The following is an 18,770-nucleotide window of genomic DNA, read 5'->3' on the forward strand; positions in this document are numbered from 1 at the left end:
TCTCCTATAGATAGCATATGGTTGGCTCTTGTTTCCTTTATCTGGTCTGACAATCCTTGCTTTTGATTGGATTGCTTGATTCAAGAACATTCTGTGCTAGTGTTGATGCCTTTGGGTTTACGTCTGCCATTTTACTTCTGATTTCTGTCTATCTCGTTGGTTTTTTGGCAGTTGTTACTTTATTCCTCCACTATTTTGCTTGCTTTGAGTGAAATTTTCTCTTGTAAGATTTAATTCCATTGATGAATTTTCACTGTATTTCTTGACTTTTTTCTTAGTACCTGCTCTGGAGCTGACCATGTAAGTTTTAACTCACCAGAATCAATTTCAGATCTACACTAACTCAATGGGAAGAAGAAATAAAAATGTTATTCATATGTAGCCCTATTTTCTTTCCCTTCTTTTGTGCTATCATTGTTATACATATTACATTTGCATATTATAAGCCCAATGAGACACTGTTATAATGATCACTTTTGCAATGTTGTATCATTTACGGAAACTGTGAGAAGAGAGCAAGTATGTATGTAGAGGTTAGCTATCTTAACCTTGTAATGTATTTATTCATCTGCTTCTTTCATTCTGATGGATACAAGTTATGCTTTGGCGTCATTTCTTTACTCCTTACGAACAGCTTTGTTCCCACCCACGCCCTCTAGGTTCATAGTCAAATATATTACATTCCCATTTGCTGCAGGACCAACACTGCCATTATTATATACTGTTTTATACAACTGAAATTTAAATCAGATAAGAGAATGAGAAAGAAGAAATATGCATTTATATTATCTTTTATATTAACATAATTCCCTCTACTGGTGCATGTGTGTGCTGTGTGTGTGTGTGTGTGTCTATCAGTTTACTGTTAGAGGTCACTTGCATTCAGATTAAAGAAAACTTGGCAGGTGGGTCTGCTAGCAACACTTCTTTCAGTTTTTGTTTTTCTGGAAAAGAATGTCTTTATTTCTCCTTCTGTTTCAAAAGATAAATTTGCTGGGTATAAGAGTTTTGGTTGAAATATTTTTCTGTCCTTCAGCACTTTAATTGCACCATCTGATGGGCTTCTGGACTTCATAGTTTCTCCTGAGAAGTCCTTCAACCTTATGGGGCTTCCCTTCTATGTAAGGACTCCCTTTCCTCTTTCTGGTTCTGCCTTGCTTCTCAGCTACTCTACCATGACATGCCGGGAGAAGCTCTCTTCTGTTGCATTTATTCTTGAGCTTCTTAGATGCTTAGATTAGCATTTTTCATCAAATGTGAGAAGGTTTTCAACATGACGTCTTCGTATTTCTTCTGTCTCCTCGTCTCCTGTGTGTTGGTGTGCATCTGTGGCCCATGGCTGGGAGCTCAGAAGAGGGCCACAGCCACGCGGAGCCGCATTTCCATCCCACTGAGCGCATGGGAGCAGGGTGTAGCTGACGTATTGTGGATGCCCACTGTTTCTACTGGGGATCCAGCGGAGTCCTCAAGAAAGCATTTGCCCACTTGCCGTGTGCCTTTGGGGACATTTCCAAAGACTCTGAATAGCTATTTTTGAAACAGTTTTCAACAGTTGTGGCTGTTTCTCCTGGAGCTACTTGTGCTGCCGTTCTGAAGCAGAACCCACCCGCTCTGTCATTCTAGCCCGTGGTCACAGAGCACAGTCCAGCACTCTGACTCGGGGATGTCTCCTCCCACTCCTGGCATGTGGCGCGGCATCCGACTGTTTGGACACCCTGCGTGTGCTCTGCTGTCTCTGTCCTGTTTCTGCTCCAGCTCGGGCAGATTCCTTCTCTGTTGGATCCTTTCCAAGCCTCCGGAGGGACCACTGTCCACAGTCCCACCGAACCCTCCTCTCCCCCAACTCCCTGCCACGGAAACACTGAATGTGCTTAAAACCCTACAAAGTTCCCAGCTTCCTTCAGGAGAAAAATCTAAGTCCCTTCCAGCCTCGTACAAGTCTGCCTCCTACTTCTGGGAGGCTCCTGTTCCGTCGCCCCCCTGGACCCGGGTGTCTGCCTGCACTTCAGCACCCGTGCACACAGCGCCTCCCCTGCACCAGCCTTCTCACGCTTCTCAGTCGAGAAATTCCTCTTCGGTTCATTAGAAGCCACTCGGGATTCCCTTTGCGGGAAGGTGAAGGACAGTTATCTGTACGGCTCCCGCGCGTGCTCTACCTCTGCTTTGGGGATCTGTTTTCTTATCTCTCCTCCATGTTAGGGCGCGAGCTCCTCAGGTCTGTGCCCTCAGCGGCACCCACAGCTCACAGCACACAGGAGGGTCATGAATACGGGTAACAAATTTAAACATAATTGATGGTACCTGTTTCCTGGCAGTTTGCGGTTTAACAGGGTTTTAGTGCATGAGCCATTTTAAGTCAGTGTGGTAAATACCGTGATCATCTTGTAAACAAATTCCCGTGGAAGTGCATAAGGAGAAGGCGCCAGAGGACGACAGGGTTTGTTTGAAAGGGTGGGATTTCCGTGGGTGCGCGGCGGCAGGGCTGGCCGTCTCGGGAGGGGAGCTCAGGGCTGATGGAGGCAGCGTTTGCTTATGAGTGTTTGAACAATGGGGGCTGTTCTGATGAGATTCAGGGAGGGATATGCAAGGGCAGGGCCTGAGGACGCGGCCCCAAAAGCCATTTCAGGCTAGAATGTGGTGTCGTTTGCAGAACATTCTGTGAGTAAGCCTCTTTGCACGCTGCTTCTGTGTGCAGACTGGATCTAAGAACACTGACTGAGCGGACGGTAATGACCGTGAAGGCGTCAACGTGTGACTCACGCTCTGTGTCCCATCAGGAGCGTGCGAGCTGCCCGGCCACGCCAAGAGCAGCCACAGCGTCTCGTTGCTCTCCAGGGAATGGGGCAGTTCTGCCGCATTTCTGTGTTGAGTCGAGTCTGCAAACCCAAGCTTCCTCCGTCAGCAGTGCTCGTGTGAACACCAGGGCGCGTTTGGGAACGAACACTTCAGAATATAACGTTGTCCAAACTGAAACTTACACCAGCACCAACCTTGCACTATATTTAAAATTGCTGTTTCTTTATCTTGGACAACAAAAAAATGGTCCATAAACCACACACATTGAAATAGTTTTGAACTCTGAGTTTGGTTTCGGGACCTGTGTTGAGGGGTGCGTATTGATTGTGATAGCAAGTAACGGAGCCCTGGAGTGATCTCTGAAGCCCAGAATGGGAGCGTTCACACAGGATCCCCCAAGGCAGCCGCTCCCACTCTTTCTAAGGGCCACTGGGGCCCCATGACTGTTTGAAAGGCCCTGAGAAGCTGGGGGTTCAATATAAACAAGTTCAACTGAGGGGAGTAGAAAATGTGATTTTCCCACTCGAAGTGCTTCTGTCAGAACACAGAGATGGCAGTAATGAGGCCCTCCCGGCACCTGGCCAGGATGGCCCGATAGAGAGCTGGCTGGGGATGAAGCGTGGACGGGGCGGGCCTCCTGTGCATCTTTCTTCCCACCGGCTCTGTGGCCTGCCTCTGGGGAGTGCCGCCAGCTTGCTCTGGGCCTGGTTGTGCAGAGAAGCCACACTGCCCATGTCTGGGCCTGTGAGCCCGGGACAGCCGTCTCTCCCCTGACCTGGCAGCCCCACACAGAGGAGCATAGCTTCCCATGTGGGATCTGATACTGCCAGCCGGGGCGCGGTGGGTGTCATGTCCTTGCAGCATCCTCCCCTGGACGGCCCAGGACAGGTCTTCTAGATGGATGACTGCTCCTCGTCAGGGTCCTGTAGGCAAAAATGTGAAAATAATTATTAGGATGGGCAGATGGAGGTCTACCTCTCAGGCCAAGTTTATGGAAAATATCCCATGGGATTAGCATAGGCCTCGTAGAGTTCCCACTGGATCCAGTGCTGGGTGTGCTGGAAACCACACGCATGCACGTGCACATGTACACACACGTGCCTGTACACTCCCCCACACACATACCCATGTACACATGCACGCACACGTGACCACGTTAACTACACTGTGGCCGACCCGGTGCCTCCTGAGAAACATGGAACCAGGCAGAGGAATGGGGAGGAGGGGACGGTGAGGCACCACCAGGCACGTCTCTCCATATAGTGACATTTGGCAGAAATGTGAAGGACACAGGACAGCAAACCACGCAGAGATGTGCGGCAGGAGCTCCCCACGTGGAGGGACTTTAAGCACAAAACCCCTGAGGCAGGAGTTGCACAAACAGTGAGGAGCCGGCGGTGCGGCTGGGGGGGCTGCTGGCAGGCTGATCGTGGGGCGTCCGGAGGACACGGGAGGGCCCCCGGCTTTGCCTCCATCCGTGAACTTGAACCCGCCTCCTGTGCTGGGTCCTTGACGGCTGCGAACGCATTTCAACCTCAACGTTTCGAAGGTGGCGTAACAGCAGCCGATGGACTAGCAAGGACAGCAGAGGGACGAGGCGGCTCCACCAGCCCCAGAGAGCCAATGCCCGGAGGGTCCCAGCTGCAGAACAGGGACCCACGGCTTCCGTCCACGCCTGTTCGCCTCGTGGCACAGAACAGGCGAGTCCCGACAGGCGGACGTGCAGCGACCCCTCGCCGCGCCCCAGGCTGAGCTGCGGTCGGTCCGCCGACGATCTGACATTAACGACCATAACACGCGTCCGTCCCGCCGGTTCTCGTTCTGGTTCCGCCTCAAGCGCGGTGCACGCACGTATGGGGAGGCTCTTGGAACGGCCGCATTTCCCGTCGCGCACACGTGTGGAAGGTCGCACGACACGACGGACGGGGATCCAGACGGAGTCTGAGCAGCACGTCTGCCACCGAACACGGACGGCTCTGGAGAGAGCAGTGGCTCTTGCGTGTGAGGCGGTAAAGTCTAACACTGCGACGCTAATGACAGTCGTGAAATCAGGAGGAGTTTGCGAGATGCTAAAGATCCGTGTCACGTAGTATATGCAAAGGACACAACGTCACGGCGGGTGTTTCAGAGCCGTGAACTCGTGTTAACACTCCGCGCTCCAAAGCAGAGGACGGCTTGGGATGGGAAAGGGGAGGAGAGCCCGCGGAGTGATCTCGTCACCTGCCCCTTCCCCGCGTCCCGTCAGCAGCGCGACCACCAGCAAGGTTCACCATCCGAACCCGCGGGCCGGCTGGTCGCCTTCCCTGCCAGGACTCTGAAGGCTCATCCCACCGTTCTCCATGCCGCGGGGCACCTGGCTTGCTTGCACGGTTACGCGGTCGCCGTGCCCGTGCGGACCCTCCCGGTCGCGTGCGGGTTGCCCCCGGCGCCGCGCTGCTCCTGACCAGAGCGGGGCGCGGGGTGGATTGCCGCTTCTGGGATCAGCTCACAAGTCTGCCGCCTTCTTTCTATCGCCCGTGTCCTTGCCCAGCCTGGCACACACAGCTGCCTGTGTGGGCTCCGTCCAGCGGAGAGGACTGTGGGCGAGCGGCCGAGGGCGGGTTCTGACCGACAGTCTTGCAAGGGCTGCGTCGCAGGCGCTCAGGTGAGGCAGCTGGGGCTCGGCCCTGCCCCGCCACGCCCTCCCGTGTGAGCAGGGCCGCAGCCGGCACGTGGGTTGAAGCCTCCCATGAAGCCCAGAGCCGACAGCTGGGTCCGGTCTCGCCCAGACTCACCCACAGAAGGGTCACGTCCTAAAAGCCTCTCCGTTTTGGGTGATTTTTTTTTAATGCGGACATTTATATACCATTTTCGCATCCACACCTCCGCCCGGCGGGAACCCTCCTTCCTTCTCCAGGGGGACTGACGTCACCGACGTCCCAGCCCGTGTCGGATTCTGTCTGTCCTTCCCTGCGCGTCACACTGCCGTTTCCTGTGTTGATTCCTCGTGCACCAGCGCACCGTCCTCTCACCCACGTGCGGGCTCACTGCTTGCCCCGGCGCGACCAGACGGACGCCGCAGGAAACGCAGAGGACAGACGTCTCCAGACTGAAACCTCTTCTGAGACAGTAGATTGTGGAGAGGAATATGTGTGTGTTCGATACTACGAGTGCTGGGCGGGATCGAAGTCGTGGTGAGGGGGCAAGGGTGGGGTGAGGGCAGCGCTCCGGAGGGCGCGGGTTTGCCGCTGAGGAGTGATTCCACGTCCAGGGCCACTGGGGACGCCCAGAGCCGGCTGCAGCCCCCGTCCGTCAGCCGCAGCTCGCAACCGCACACCGCGATGCTGTCCTGCTTTGTTCCGCCCCACAACGATCCGTTGAGGAAAACATTTCACTCGCTCTCCACTTGTGTCCGTTTCCGAGATTTGCTGGGAGCCACGCGACAGACCACACCGTGGGGTGCGCATGCCGGCGCGTGTGACAGCGGGCCTCACGCCCACGCACGCACGCTCCCTCCTCCCGCGGTCGTCGCCGTGTCACTAGACCCGAGCCTTGCGCTTCTCCCCACGGCGCGCAGGTTAGACTCGCGGGACACTCGCGACTGTGGATGCGCCGCCCCCGCTCTGCCCCGGCTGGTTCTGACCGTGATCCCGTTTCGGGGATCTGCGTCGCACTCGATCCTAAACATTTTGGAATTTGAGTGAGGGATTCAAATCATTATGGGAGGAATAGGGCTGACCAGGGTATCTCCACCAGATGGGTGACGCGGCGAAGCCGCAGACGCGGCAGGGCGGGGACCCACGTGACTGACGGTGTGCCTGCTGGTGCCCCTGGTGACTCGAGGCCGCCTGACAGGACTCTGACCCTCCCAGCAAACATCCACCCTTTGCCGTGATCAAAATTAAGCTCTTCAGCCAACAACTTGAAAACACAGCACCTTTATGAAAACTTGGTAGAATTTTTGGTCCAAAGTCGTAGCAGCGAGGACTAGTTTTTTTTTTTTTTTTTCCTCTCCTTCTGCATTTATATTTCCCCTTAAAAATAAAATATTGTCCCAGGAAAGGTTTCTCTCTCCTGATTATTACAGCTTATTGCCACAGTGGGAGACTTCCAGAAACCTCTGCCTGGGGTGACTTCGGTTCTGCCCCAGAGAGGGGTGGGCTCCCGGTGAGGGCTCTGTCCTCCGCAGCCTGCGGTTGTGGAACCAAGCGAAGTCAGTGAACGTGTCTCCAGAAAGTCAAATTGCGGAATTTAAGTTTCTGTGTGGATTGGTCCCAATCGTAGTTTATGAGCCTTTCCCAGAAAATTGAATGTGGTGAGGCAAGGGGAAAAATAGCCCCACACACACCTCCAAGTCTTAAATTACCTGGAGCGGGAGAGCTGCATCACAGCCGGGAGGACGGACGACAGCTGGGGCTGCCCTGCAGGGTCCAGGTGGCAGGACACAGGGACCGAGCCAGACGCTTGCTGGCCCGCACTCCCGGCCCCGGGGCAGCCGCCACACCGAGCGCTGGCCCGCTTCCTGCTGGCAGGGACACCAGCAGGCCTTGACCCCGGGCACCGTAGTCGGCAGGACCAGCATCCGGGTCCGAGGGTGCCGTCTCTCCCAGAGACGGGGATGTGGCAGCAGGAGCAGGAGAGAGTGGACAGACGGCCGCGGCTCTGTGGGACCTGAGCTCCCGCTGCCAACACATGGCCGTGACCGGCCTGGCACGTCCCGGCCTGCGTGCCGGCCGCGGTCCCTCTCCACTTTCTTGGAAGAAGCCGGGGGGATTTGGAAGCCGTCTCTGGGCTCCTGCTGTGTGCACAGGGCAGAATAAACACCGTTCTCAAAGAGTCTATTAGGGATAATTAATCATTTTAACCCAAGATGGGTTTTGGAAGGCTCAGATACCTTGACCACAGGAGGAATTTCTAAATGCCTAGCACAGGCACCATATTTTTTTAGAAAACAATTTAACAAGGCCTGTTTCTTCAGAAAGCGTTTTCTATCTAAACGCGCTGATGGCTGGGTCTCCAGAAATGATTTAAGTGTTTTTCTAAAAAACAAGGCAGGTACCTTTCAGTGTGACTGTTTTCAGGGAAAGCACACTGGTCCTTTTGGGGAACGCATCTTGATACTTACCAAGATTTTAAAGGAAAATATTTGGGCTGTGGTTGAGGAATCAAACAGTCTTAAGTATGTAAATAGTGACAGGCTGCAGCCCTTTCTAAACAAATATATACGAACCGTCCGACCCGGGCCAGCTTGCAGAGGACGCTGTCCCCTGAGGAGCCACAGGCCGGTCGGTCCCTCTGCACAAACGGCGGGAGGGACGGACACAGGTGGGATGGTCCTGCACGTGGTGCCAGGCAGCGCTCAAAGAGAGAGTCTTTTTTGGTAATCCCAGCGTCATCCACGGAATTATGCCGCTGTTTAAGGGTCTTCTTGGAGAAATTAGGACGAGTCAAGACAATTATTGGAGGTGGACAGCTTGTTGTCTCCCCATCGTCCTGGGCAAAACTGACTCATCTCATGGGGCTCATCTCTTACCACCTGCACCGGCACGTCCGGTCCCCTCCGGCATCCCCAGGGCTGAGGGACCCTTCCCTCCATGCTGGGTGCCTGTGTCAGGACACTTATGGTCTGCGATCTCAGGTTCTGCCATGCTCTGGGTTCAGGGGGATTGTAATCTGAAATGTCTGCAGGGTCACTGGCACAGTGTGGTCGGTGTGTGTCCGCACACGGCCGTGAGAAGAGCAAACACATCACACGGGGGTTGGTGTGGCCACGGCTTACGTGGAGTGGCCAGGACGAGCCTGTCTGGCCAAGCCTGGGTGTCTGCTCATGGCGGCATGACTGTCTGGGTGGGAATGGTCTAGGGGTTGTGACTTCTCAGGCCACAGATCTGTTGTGAAAGAAACATCATTTCATTGGGTTTATAATTTAGTTAATTTTGGACCTCCATTTCAGGGCATGAGAGATGCAATCTCGGGGTCGTTCCTGGCCTCTGGAGGCCGTGCCTACTTTCGGGGCCTTCCTCACGCGATGGCAAGCTGGGGACCTGCCTGCTTGGTTCCCCTGCGCTCCTCAGGGCCACTCGGAGGCTTCTGCTCCAGGCTCTAAACCAGGGCTGGGAGCCTGGGGTTCTGACTGCAAACCCAACGGTACAAGCAGCAGCCCAGCTGGCACTGGGCCCTGCAGCAGAGAGGGGCCACGCACACAAGACCGGGGGGCTGGCCGGGACCCTTCTCAGGTACACATGTCGGCTTGTAATTCTCTCGTTTATTCTGGGTTTTCCTTCTTTTCCTAATCTGAGGTACAGAAGAAATCTGGCCTGAGAAGAAATTCTTTCTTCTTCTTCTTTTTTTTAAAGATTTATTTCTTTATTTTAGAGGTGGGGAGGGGCCGAGAGAGGGGGAGAGGGTCCCAAGCAGAGTCCAACATGGGGCTGGATCCCATGACCCTGAGATCATGATCTGAGCCCAAATCAAGAGTCAGACGCCGCACCGACTGAGCCCTCCAGGGGCCCCTTGTTCTTCTTCTAAATCCTGCCTGTGGACTCAACTGCACAGGTCGCCTAGATTTGCTGCTTTAACAATTCTTGTTTCAAGAAAAGGACATTTCCTGGCCTGGCTGTCTGCGGGGAGGTGGGTCCCCGGGAACAGAAATCACCGGGGAGAAACACACGACGAATTCAGCACCACCTGCTCCCATGCCCGCTCACGTGGACGTGCAGCTGGGATGCCGGCCGATGAGTGCCTCCAAGATACATGTGAGCAGAGCCCCAGAGATGCAGAAATGAGGCGAGAAGCCCAGAAAACCAGACCCCCTGCCAGGAACCCAGGCACCGGGACGGCACCACCAGCTCTGGGGGGCCCCAAACAGCCGGTTTAATCCTGCCTGGTGAAGGTCTTCTTGTCCTCCTGGTGGAACCAGACCCACAGTTACAGAGAAAGAAGTAAATCCGTTCAAACACCAGGTTAAAAGGTGGGAACCCCTAGGACCGGGACAGAGATAATTATGCGAAAGCAGACAGCCCTTAGCCTGGCCTGGATGGATTAGTGGCGAGTGTTTTGGAAATTAATTGACCCAATAACTCAATTTTCCACTCAGCTTCACTTGTAGATACATCTTAGGATAGGTTCTGAATGTGTGCATCAGTTCTCCTTGGAGAAGAGAAGAGGGGAAGCCTGTTTCTGAACAGCTCCAATTCCTAGTGACTGATTCCTATACGGATGTAAACAGACAACCGTTCATTTTTGTCACGCATTTTTATGACGAAACACAGTATTTATTCTTTACCTGTGTCTGGGAGTCAGCAAGCTCTGGTGATGTGCGAGTGGAGAAGGAAAACGTTTGCTTCTTCTGTGTCACACTAGACTGGGGAGCCGACGGGAAACAGGTAAGCGCCCAAAACGGTTCGGGAGGTGGCCGGTGCGGGCGGGAACCTGCGGTGCCGTGAAGGGACAGAGTGAGGACCGCGGCTGACTCGTGCCAGCCTTCCCAGAACAAGAGTAGCAGCATGTTTTGGTTTAGGATACAGATACAGCTGGCAATTCTGCATTCTGTTTGTTTTGGCTTTGTTGTTTGCTTTTTTTCTGTAATTCGAGCTCTGTATCTCTACCCTCCTTCGTAAGTAAATGTCCATTTACAAAAGGTAATTGGGACTTTCAGGAAAGGTTATTCAGAAGTGTTGACAATGATGCCACAGGCTCACGGGTTTCAGCAAATTCCCGAGGAGGCACATGCTATATCCCGGGAGAGCCAGAGTCTCGGCGGTCAGACCCATCAAGCCTCCACGATCTCGTGGTTCCCGGAGATGAGGCAGGATCGAGCCAGGCACAAGGCTAGGACACAGAGAAAAGGCACGTCAAGAGAAAGAAAGGTGAGGAGTGGGAGAAAAAGCCCAGAACGATAGATTCCCCTTCTTACTCTGGTTTTCCCCTTCTTACTCGGGCTCACGCGCCTTTATCCTAATTTTCCTAAAACTAATTCTAACACGGCTGCAGCCGGCTCTTCCCGCCAACCTTTATCACTTCTAGGATGGTCTGCATTTCCAAACCCAAGTCCCGACACAGCCGTCCTCTGTGCCCCCAGCGCCTCTGCCATCAGCCTGCAGGGCGTCTGACGGGGCGTCCATGGTCCCGGAGGGAGCCTGGGCTCCTCACGAGCCCGCACGGCAGGAGCACAGACGCCAAGGAGCCGTGGCAACACCCCGCGGCGGGCACGCGGCACAGACACGGCGGCCCGGCCGGAGCGCGGATTCTGGGGAGGAAGCTTCGCCGGCGGCCGGAGGACAGTGTGGGCGCGGACGGTGTGCGATGCAGGAGGGACGTGTCGGCATCACGGAGGAGACATGGCGGACTCAGACCGAGATTCCCTCCGCGGGGGACACTCCGAAGCGGTTACTGTGAACGGCGTTATTTACGCTGAGCAGGTAGTTTCAGACGTGTCGGGGGACGGGGGGGAGCTGGGACTGCAGAGGGCACGACGGGGCCACACAGAATCAGCATGTGAGGAAAATATGGGATCTGCATTTCTCCTTTTCTGTGCTTTTCCTCGTCATCAGTCCTTCCAAGTGTCCCGACAGGGCGTCCCACCCCCGCTTCTCAAGGACCAGACCCAGCAGATATTATACGGACTCTGTTTTGTCACCGGACCCCCCTTCCCACGTCCGCCATCCTCCTGTCCCTGCCGGGCTGTTACCGGCTTCTGTCAGGAGGAGCCAGCCTGGCACAGGGCTCAGGCCCCAGAGCGGCGGGGGCAGGGCAGCGGCTGAGGGAAGGGGTGGGTGTGGCGTTGAGAGCGAGCGAGGCCCTGTGTGTGCTCTGCACAAGGCCGGGGTCCTGCTGTCCTCTGGGCTGAAGCAGCGGGAGCTGGGGCCCGCCAGGGGACCTTTGGGTCTCTCGCGGCTCCTTCGGGGCTCCTTCTTGTCCTGGGAGGAAGGGTAGATGCGTGTGCGCGTCCCGTGTTCAAGGGGAAGTAGGTGGGCGAGAGTTCATTCTGTTAATAGATCAGTGGGCATTTCTGGGCTCTGATGACGGGCGCTGGGGGGGCTGGGGTGGGCAGTCACCACCACACGGGGGATGGGCAGGGCTGCGTGAGCGCGGCCCCCACGGGCACCGTCAGCAGGTGCAGAAACGGAGCCTCGGGGAAGTAGAGGTGGGCTCGGAGAGCCCAGTGCCTGCGGGAGACCTGCCGGGGCCCACTGGGGCAGCATCTCCACACTCGTGACACGAGTCCTGACACATCTGCAGCCACGCATCCCAAACAGGATGACGTTTGTCAGGACATGCACTGCTACTTTCCTGCGAGCACTGTCCCTTCACGCTTTCTAGTTTCTCAGCGAGTTTTCCAGGCGACTGTGAGAATGTTAGGAAAGTCGACGCTGGGCAGGTGTTAGGAAGCTTTCCTATCCTAAATGGAACTTTCTTGTGGCCAGGTCACTGAAAATAGTGTCTTTTGTAGGAAAACATATGCCAACACTTTTATGTCTCTGGTGATAAACTGTTTTTAACTGAATTACTGGTTACAGTGGGGAAATGTGGTTGTTTCCCATCCAGCCAGGTTCGAGTTAGACGGCACCAGGAGGTACGGGGGTTCCAAATGAGATTTGTCATACGGAGAGCATGAAGCAACATCATGTTATCGATATAACATTAATCCTAATGCAGTATTACAATTATAAAACACATTTGATACATGATACATGATACATGATACATACAACACAATGATAAGTTCTTAATATTGATAGGAATACAACATATCGGGTATTTGATACAATGCCAGTCTCATAATAATTAGCGCGGGTTGCAATGCACGTCCCACATGCGTGTGAAGCCCACGTCCAGGCATCTCCCAGGAGCAGACAAAAGCCTGCTTGTTCGCCCAGCGGCTCGGGGCAGGAGGACCCGCCAGACCGCTCGCACAACAAGGTGCCTTGTGGCCAGAGCCTGAGGGAACAGGGCTTTTTGCTTCCAGTGACAGCCAGCCTCTGGTAGTCTGCCTGGAGCCGTGAATACTGAATTTCAGAAGCTTCTTTCAAAGCCCGTGCGTGTTCAGAAGCTTAGCCCCAAAGCCTCCCTCGGAACCCTCATGTGCCAGGGGCCTGCTCTGGGCTGGGAATGAGCCTCCCTCCCCGCGGTGCCCACAGGCGCCGGCCGCCGGCAGTACCGACAGCATTTCGACGTGAGTCTGTCCAGGTGTTTCTGGCTGGACAAGCGCAGGGAGAGTTTCCCAAGCGGGACGGGCTACTGTTCGTCGGGACGCTTGTAGGGGTGCCCACACACAAAGTCCTGCTGCTGGAGGCGGCCCCACGGGGGAGCAGGGCCGTGCGGGGGCCGGAGTCGCACGCCAGCCCCCTCAGGTCCCCAAACCGTGTGTGGTCAGTGCCTCGCTCGGCTGTCCTGGGGCCGGACCTGCGGGAGCACGTGAGCAAGGCGGCTGCATCCTTGGTCCTGTTCCAGCAGAGAATGGAGCTGCTGTGACACTGGAAATGAGTTTTATGTAAGTGGGTGCGGCTCCCTCTTTTCTAGACAGAGAGACTGCTCTGGAGAAAAAGGAAAACATCCATTAACTGGACAACTATTATGTTCCAAGGACTCTGGCGTCTCACTTAATTCTCTGACACGCATGAAAGAAAGACCCTTGTCTTCACGTTTGTTTAACTAAGTAACCCAATGGCAAGATGGGATAAACCTCAGATCTGCTCGACCCTGTCCACGGGAACCTAGGCCTTTGAATTTTGTGAGCTGTGCACGTCTACTGCCGACCTCAGAGAACAGATCTTTCCAGAGAGCAGACCAGAAAAATTGGCAAGTTATTGACTGGAACATATCCCAGACATTAAGTTTCAATTCTCCCCGACCGTTTTGTGTACCTGCTTTTCAAACCCGTGTCCCTGGGTGTAAAGGGCGAGGGGAGTGCCTCAGCTTCCTGGGCTCTGGCCACCCCCACACCGTTTGCTGTTGGGAGGATGGGGTGACGTGCGGGACCCCGACCTCCAGAGTCTTCAGGTAGCAAGGCTGGGCTGTCCGTGGGAGCCCTCCACCTGAAAGTGCTTCATGGGAAAATGACCTGGGCTCCTGGCCGCTCTCTGGGGCTGAGGAACACGCTTTTCCTTCCAAACTAAGTGGGCTGCATTCAAGTCAGACATGGCTGCCACCTTGGGATCAAAAGCTGAGGTCAACCGAGCCAATGCGTCCTGGCCTCTGGGGATCGTCCAACACCCGGCAGCCTTGCGAGAGACCCCCTGCCTGCTTCCTCTCCCCTGGGGGCTCGGTGGCACCCCGTCTGGGGGCAGGAACTGGCAGCCGTGCTCATGTCAAAGGCCTGTCATCATTTCGCCGGCCCCCAAGTCTGAGAGCCACGAGGCCAAGCCGTCATTCCCGGGGGCAAGTGGGTGGAGAGGCCGGTGCCGCGGAGCCCTCGCTGGGGCCAGGGTCCCCCTGCAGGACTCTAACTCCCTCAGCGGGTCGGAGGCCGGCGGACAGTGAACACAGAGGCTGCCCACACTTCTTGATCTTTCTCTAGATTATTTTCTCTTCAAACTTGTTTTTAAAAATGAAAACTGTAGTGATCATAATCTCACTGTAAGTTATGCCTTCTCATAAACCCACTTCCCCGGTGTAGAGAGTGTCCCAGTCGGGCCCGGGGTGGTTGGGGCTGGGGCTCCGTCCGAGGGCATCTATCCGTCCACTGTCATAATGAACAGATGCCTGTTGATCTTGGGGCCCCATCTGTGACGCGCACGTGTGTGTCCTGTGATTGACACAATGAGTAATATGAGAATTTACACTCTATTCTATTTCACGGAACAGCTAATAAATCACTGAGAGTTAGGCTTCATTCGAAACCCCATTTCTATTCTTAAATTTGTTCATGATTCATGAGTCAACCTTCTTCTGCTCAAATGCACACGCCTCCGCGCTTTAACTAAGCTGCGAGTGTTCAGTGGAAAATTTGCTCTACGAGGTCATAGGGAGCCCCGAGAACAGATGAGTTATATTCACGCGCTCACGTAGGGCTGGGTAGGGCTTCTGTGAACCTGTGACCCACGTCCCCTCCACCCAGCACCCCTGCATGGCTCACAACACCGGCTTCTGTAGGGGAGGAGGGTGCAGGCTCAGTGAGTCTGACCGGGAGGCTGGCCTGGAGCCCAAGGACAAGTCTGCACAGGACTCTCTCGTGGGGCTGCCAGCATGTCCTCCGCTGCCGTGGCTGCCTTGCTGCTGAGAGTGGCCTCCTGACTCCCGAGGGCAGCCGCTGCAAAGACAGGGCAGGGGAACCCTGGTGACCATGGTTCCCTGGGCGTCCATCCTAGTGGAAGCCGGAGGTCGTACGATGACCTTCAAAATGTCAGATTCATTCTCTGACCTGGTTTTCCACTTCTGTCCTCCCGGCGCTCTGTCTCAGCCACAGCGCCCCTCCCTTCACCGCCAGACTCTCTCCCGTCTGGGGCCTCTGCGCACGGGCTTCTCTTGCGCCAGGAGTCCGCGGGGCCCACTGCCTCGCTCGTTAGGCCCGCACTCCCACGCACATCTGCAGGTGGGTTCCACAACCCTCATTCTAAATTAAACTGTGAGGGGCGCCTGGGTGGCTCCATCGGTGAAGGGTCTGCCTTCGGCTCAGGTCCTGATCCTGGGGTCCCGGGATCGAGTCCCACATCGGGGAGTCCCTGCTCAGCGGGGAGCCTGCTTCTCTCTCTGCCCTGCCCCTGCCCCCTTTGTGTGAGCGCTCTCTCTCTTGCTCTCACTCTCTCTCAAATGAATAAATAAAATCCTTTTTAAATTAATTAATTAACTAATTATTTAAACGGAGACTCCCCGCGGGCAGCACTCCTGCCTCCCTCCCCTGCCTCAGGCTCAGGGTCCCTGTCCTTGTGCTGGGGAAGCCACGTGTCTCCTCCGGGAGGACAGAAACAGCCCTGATTCACAGCGGCTGCATTTCCTGGGGTAAACGCTCTGACTGGGGCGACTGATCCCCACCCATCACTGAAGAGGCCCTCTCCGCCCCTGCCTGTCCTCCCGACAGTCTCAGCCGTCTCCTTCCTTCCTTCCTTGAAGGTCCGCGGTGCACAGATTTTCGTCTCTTCTGTTCACGGCTGGGTCCCGCACGTCTGGATAAATTCCTTCGGGTGAATGGTGCTGACCGGCCTGGTGTCCACCGGCCCTGCGGCGACGACCTCAGCCGCTTTCCCTGGAGGCGGAGCGGAGGCAGGGGAACCGTCTGGTGAGGGCAGCAGGCTGCGTTGTGGGACTGACCAAGGACCACATCTCGCAGAGAGTGGACCGGACAGTCGAGGAAGGACCACGGTGCAGGGAGGACCGCTGACTCACCCCGGCCACCCAGTCCCTCAGGACCCCCAAACTGTGACTCCCGTGGCTACTTTGACGTGCACACAATTAGGAACGTGAATGCAGAGAAAAGTGAACAGCTTTCTGTATGTAAAGGAGGATGATGTTTTAGGCCGGCGGTCCAGGGAAGGGTTACTCAAGAAATCGTGCCAGGAAAAGTGACTGTTTACACAAACAAATACGTATTTAATCTCCTTCTTCAGAATAAACCGCGACCAAGATCGAAGGAAAACCTATCAAGAAATGGGCACAAATATGGGGGAATAATAATCTTACATCAAGATAGAAGAACTTCCCAAGTATAAACTCAAGAAATAGTAAGATAAATATTAGCCAGTTTAATTCTTATAAACAAAACATTACATACGTAAACTCTACAGAACAGGTAAAGCTGCAAACACTGGGAACACCGTCAACTATCGCTTCAATAAACACCATCTCACAGCCAGTGAGGGTGGTACAGTTCCATGAAACGCTGATCATTGGTGTGAGTAAATTATCCATGGAAAAGGGCGTAAATGAATTATTCCGCATGGCTAAAATGTACACATTGGCGTCAAGTTGTCCCCAATGCCTCTAATCCTGTGGTCACCTGCCACATTAGCAAACAGTTCAAGAAGTCAAATCCCTCGTGGCTGGTGTGCACTTGGCAAGACGGGCTCTTCTTCGCCTTCCACTGGGAAACGTGACTGATACGCTCTTTCTGGAAAATAAGACATAGCAATTCCTGTTAAAACGGTGATTGAAACTCTTTGACTTAACGATCCCACTCCCAGGAAGCTGTCCCAGTGACATGGAGACAAATGCATGTGTGCCCGGAGGCATGTGTGGGAACATCATCTACGGCAGGGCTAACTCCTAAAGGTCTGTGAGCGCTGCACGTTGGGAGAGTGTGTGTGGGGTAGACTGTGTTTACGCCGGGGAAGAATTTGTAATACGGAGCTGGTGCGTACACACGAGTCTTCCCACGGTGGGAACATTCTCGTGACGTCAGACTGGGTGAAAAAGGAAAGAAACAGAGCTGTGCATGCAGTCATCCTATAACGTTGAATTCAGGAAGGAAATCTGCCAGATAGTAACAGTAATTATATTGGAAGAGTGGAGTTTGGCATAAATCGTGGTTTTCATCTTCATTCTTGTTTGGTTGTTATTCTTTCACTCAGAAAACCAGTTCGGTGACTAGAGAGCGTGTGTCCAGGTCCCACGCCGGTGTGGCTTTGGCAGGCTCTTGGCTGCTGCAGGCCGGCGCCCAGGGTCGGCGCATCCCCCGGCTCCACGTCTTTGTGACATGTGCTTTAGTCACCGGTATGGACCAGACTGTGTTCCCCCAAACTCAGCTGGTGAACCCCCAGCCCCAAGAACCCCAGAATGTGACCGTATTTGGACAGAGGGTCTTTACAGGTGATTAAGCCAAGTAGGGTCTTTCGGGTGGCCCTAACTTGGTGTCCTGATGAGGAGAGGAGCCTAGAACACAGTCGGGCACAGAAGGACGACCATGTGAGGTCGGGGGCGGGGGGAGGCGGGTCGGCCCAGTGGGAGAGTGGCTCAGGAGACACCAGCCCTGCCCACGCCTGGATCTCAGCCTTCAGATTCCAGGAACGTGAGAGGACGAAGGTCTGTTGGTTACGTGGCCTGTCCTCACTGTCTTTCCCGGCGGCCAGAGGAGCAGGACGGTCACTCAGTCTGGAAGGGGGACCTGAGGCTATGAAGTCTGCAGGCAGGAGCTCAGCCACATCCACCCGGGGCCCGTCCTGGGGAACGTGCGAGCCGTGTCGACTATCTAGCAGCCCTGTTCTCTCAAGACAGCGGTATTTTAAGTTAGGCGGCATGTGCTCGCGCCTCTGTGTAACGCTGAAGCGCTCAGCGCGGGTATTAGTTTCCACCACTCTTGGCTGAGAACCAGGGCAGGAGGGCTGGTCAGATGAATTACAGAGCCGAAATGAGGTGCGTGGGGTGTTTGGTTTCAACCTTGAGAAAAATGCAGACACATGCGTGGCCAGAAAATGCCCCAAGGCCTGGCCGTGATGGAGTCTCCTGTCTGACAAGTTACAAACCCACGGAGCAGAGAGCTGCCGGCAGGGGCCGCGAGGTGCCTTCACCTGCCGTGAACCTCCAAGCCTCCAGGTGACCGCGGGGCCGACGCGGGGACGCTGTGAAATACGGCCCGAGCCGCGCTGTCGTCCTGCTGCAGGGAAGGGAGGCTGGGCCTGCGGGTTGCCCCACAGGCAGCTACAGAGCACACGTGATTTACTGCTGGCGTGAGAACGTAGATTCTCCGGTGCGGCTCTCACCTTCCCTGGCGGTGCCTAAGTTACCGGTTGGCCACAGGGCTAGCGGAGCGCGCCTGTCCTCTCTCTGCCCCTCCCCGGCCACACACGCTGTTATCAAAAGTTCCAAACACGGGGCACCGGGGTGGCTCAGTGGGTTAAGCCTCTGCCTTCGGCTCAGGTCATGATCCTGGGGTCCTGGGATCGAGCCCCACATTAGGCTCCCTGCTCAGCGGGGAGCCTGCTTCCCCCTCTGCTCCTCCCCCTGTTTGTGCTTGCCCTCTGACAAATAAATAAAATCTTTAAAAAAATTTCCAAACACACACCCCAGTGGAGACAATAGCACAGTGAACCCAAACACACAGCATGCGCTGGTCACATCATTGG

Source organism: Lontra canadensis, unplaced genomic scaffold, assembly GCF_010015895.1.
Source record: "Lontra canadensis isolate GAN:19392208 unplaced genomic scaffold, GSC_riverotter_1.0 scaffold97, whole genome shotgun sequence".
Classification (NCBI taxonomy): Eukaryota; Metazoa; Chordata; class Mammalia; order Carnivora; family Mustelidae; genus Lontra; species Lontra canadensis.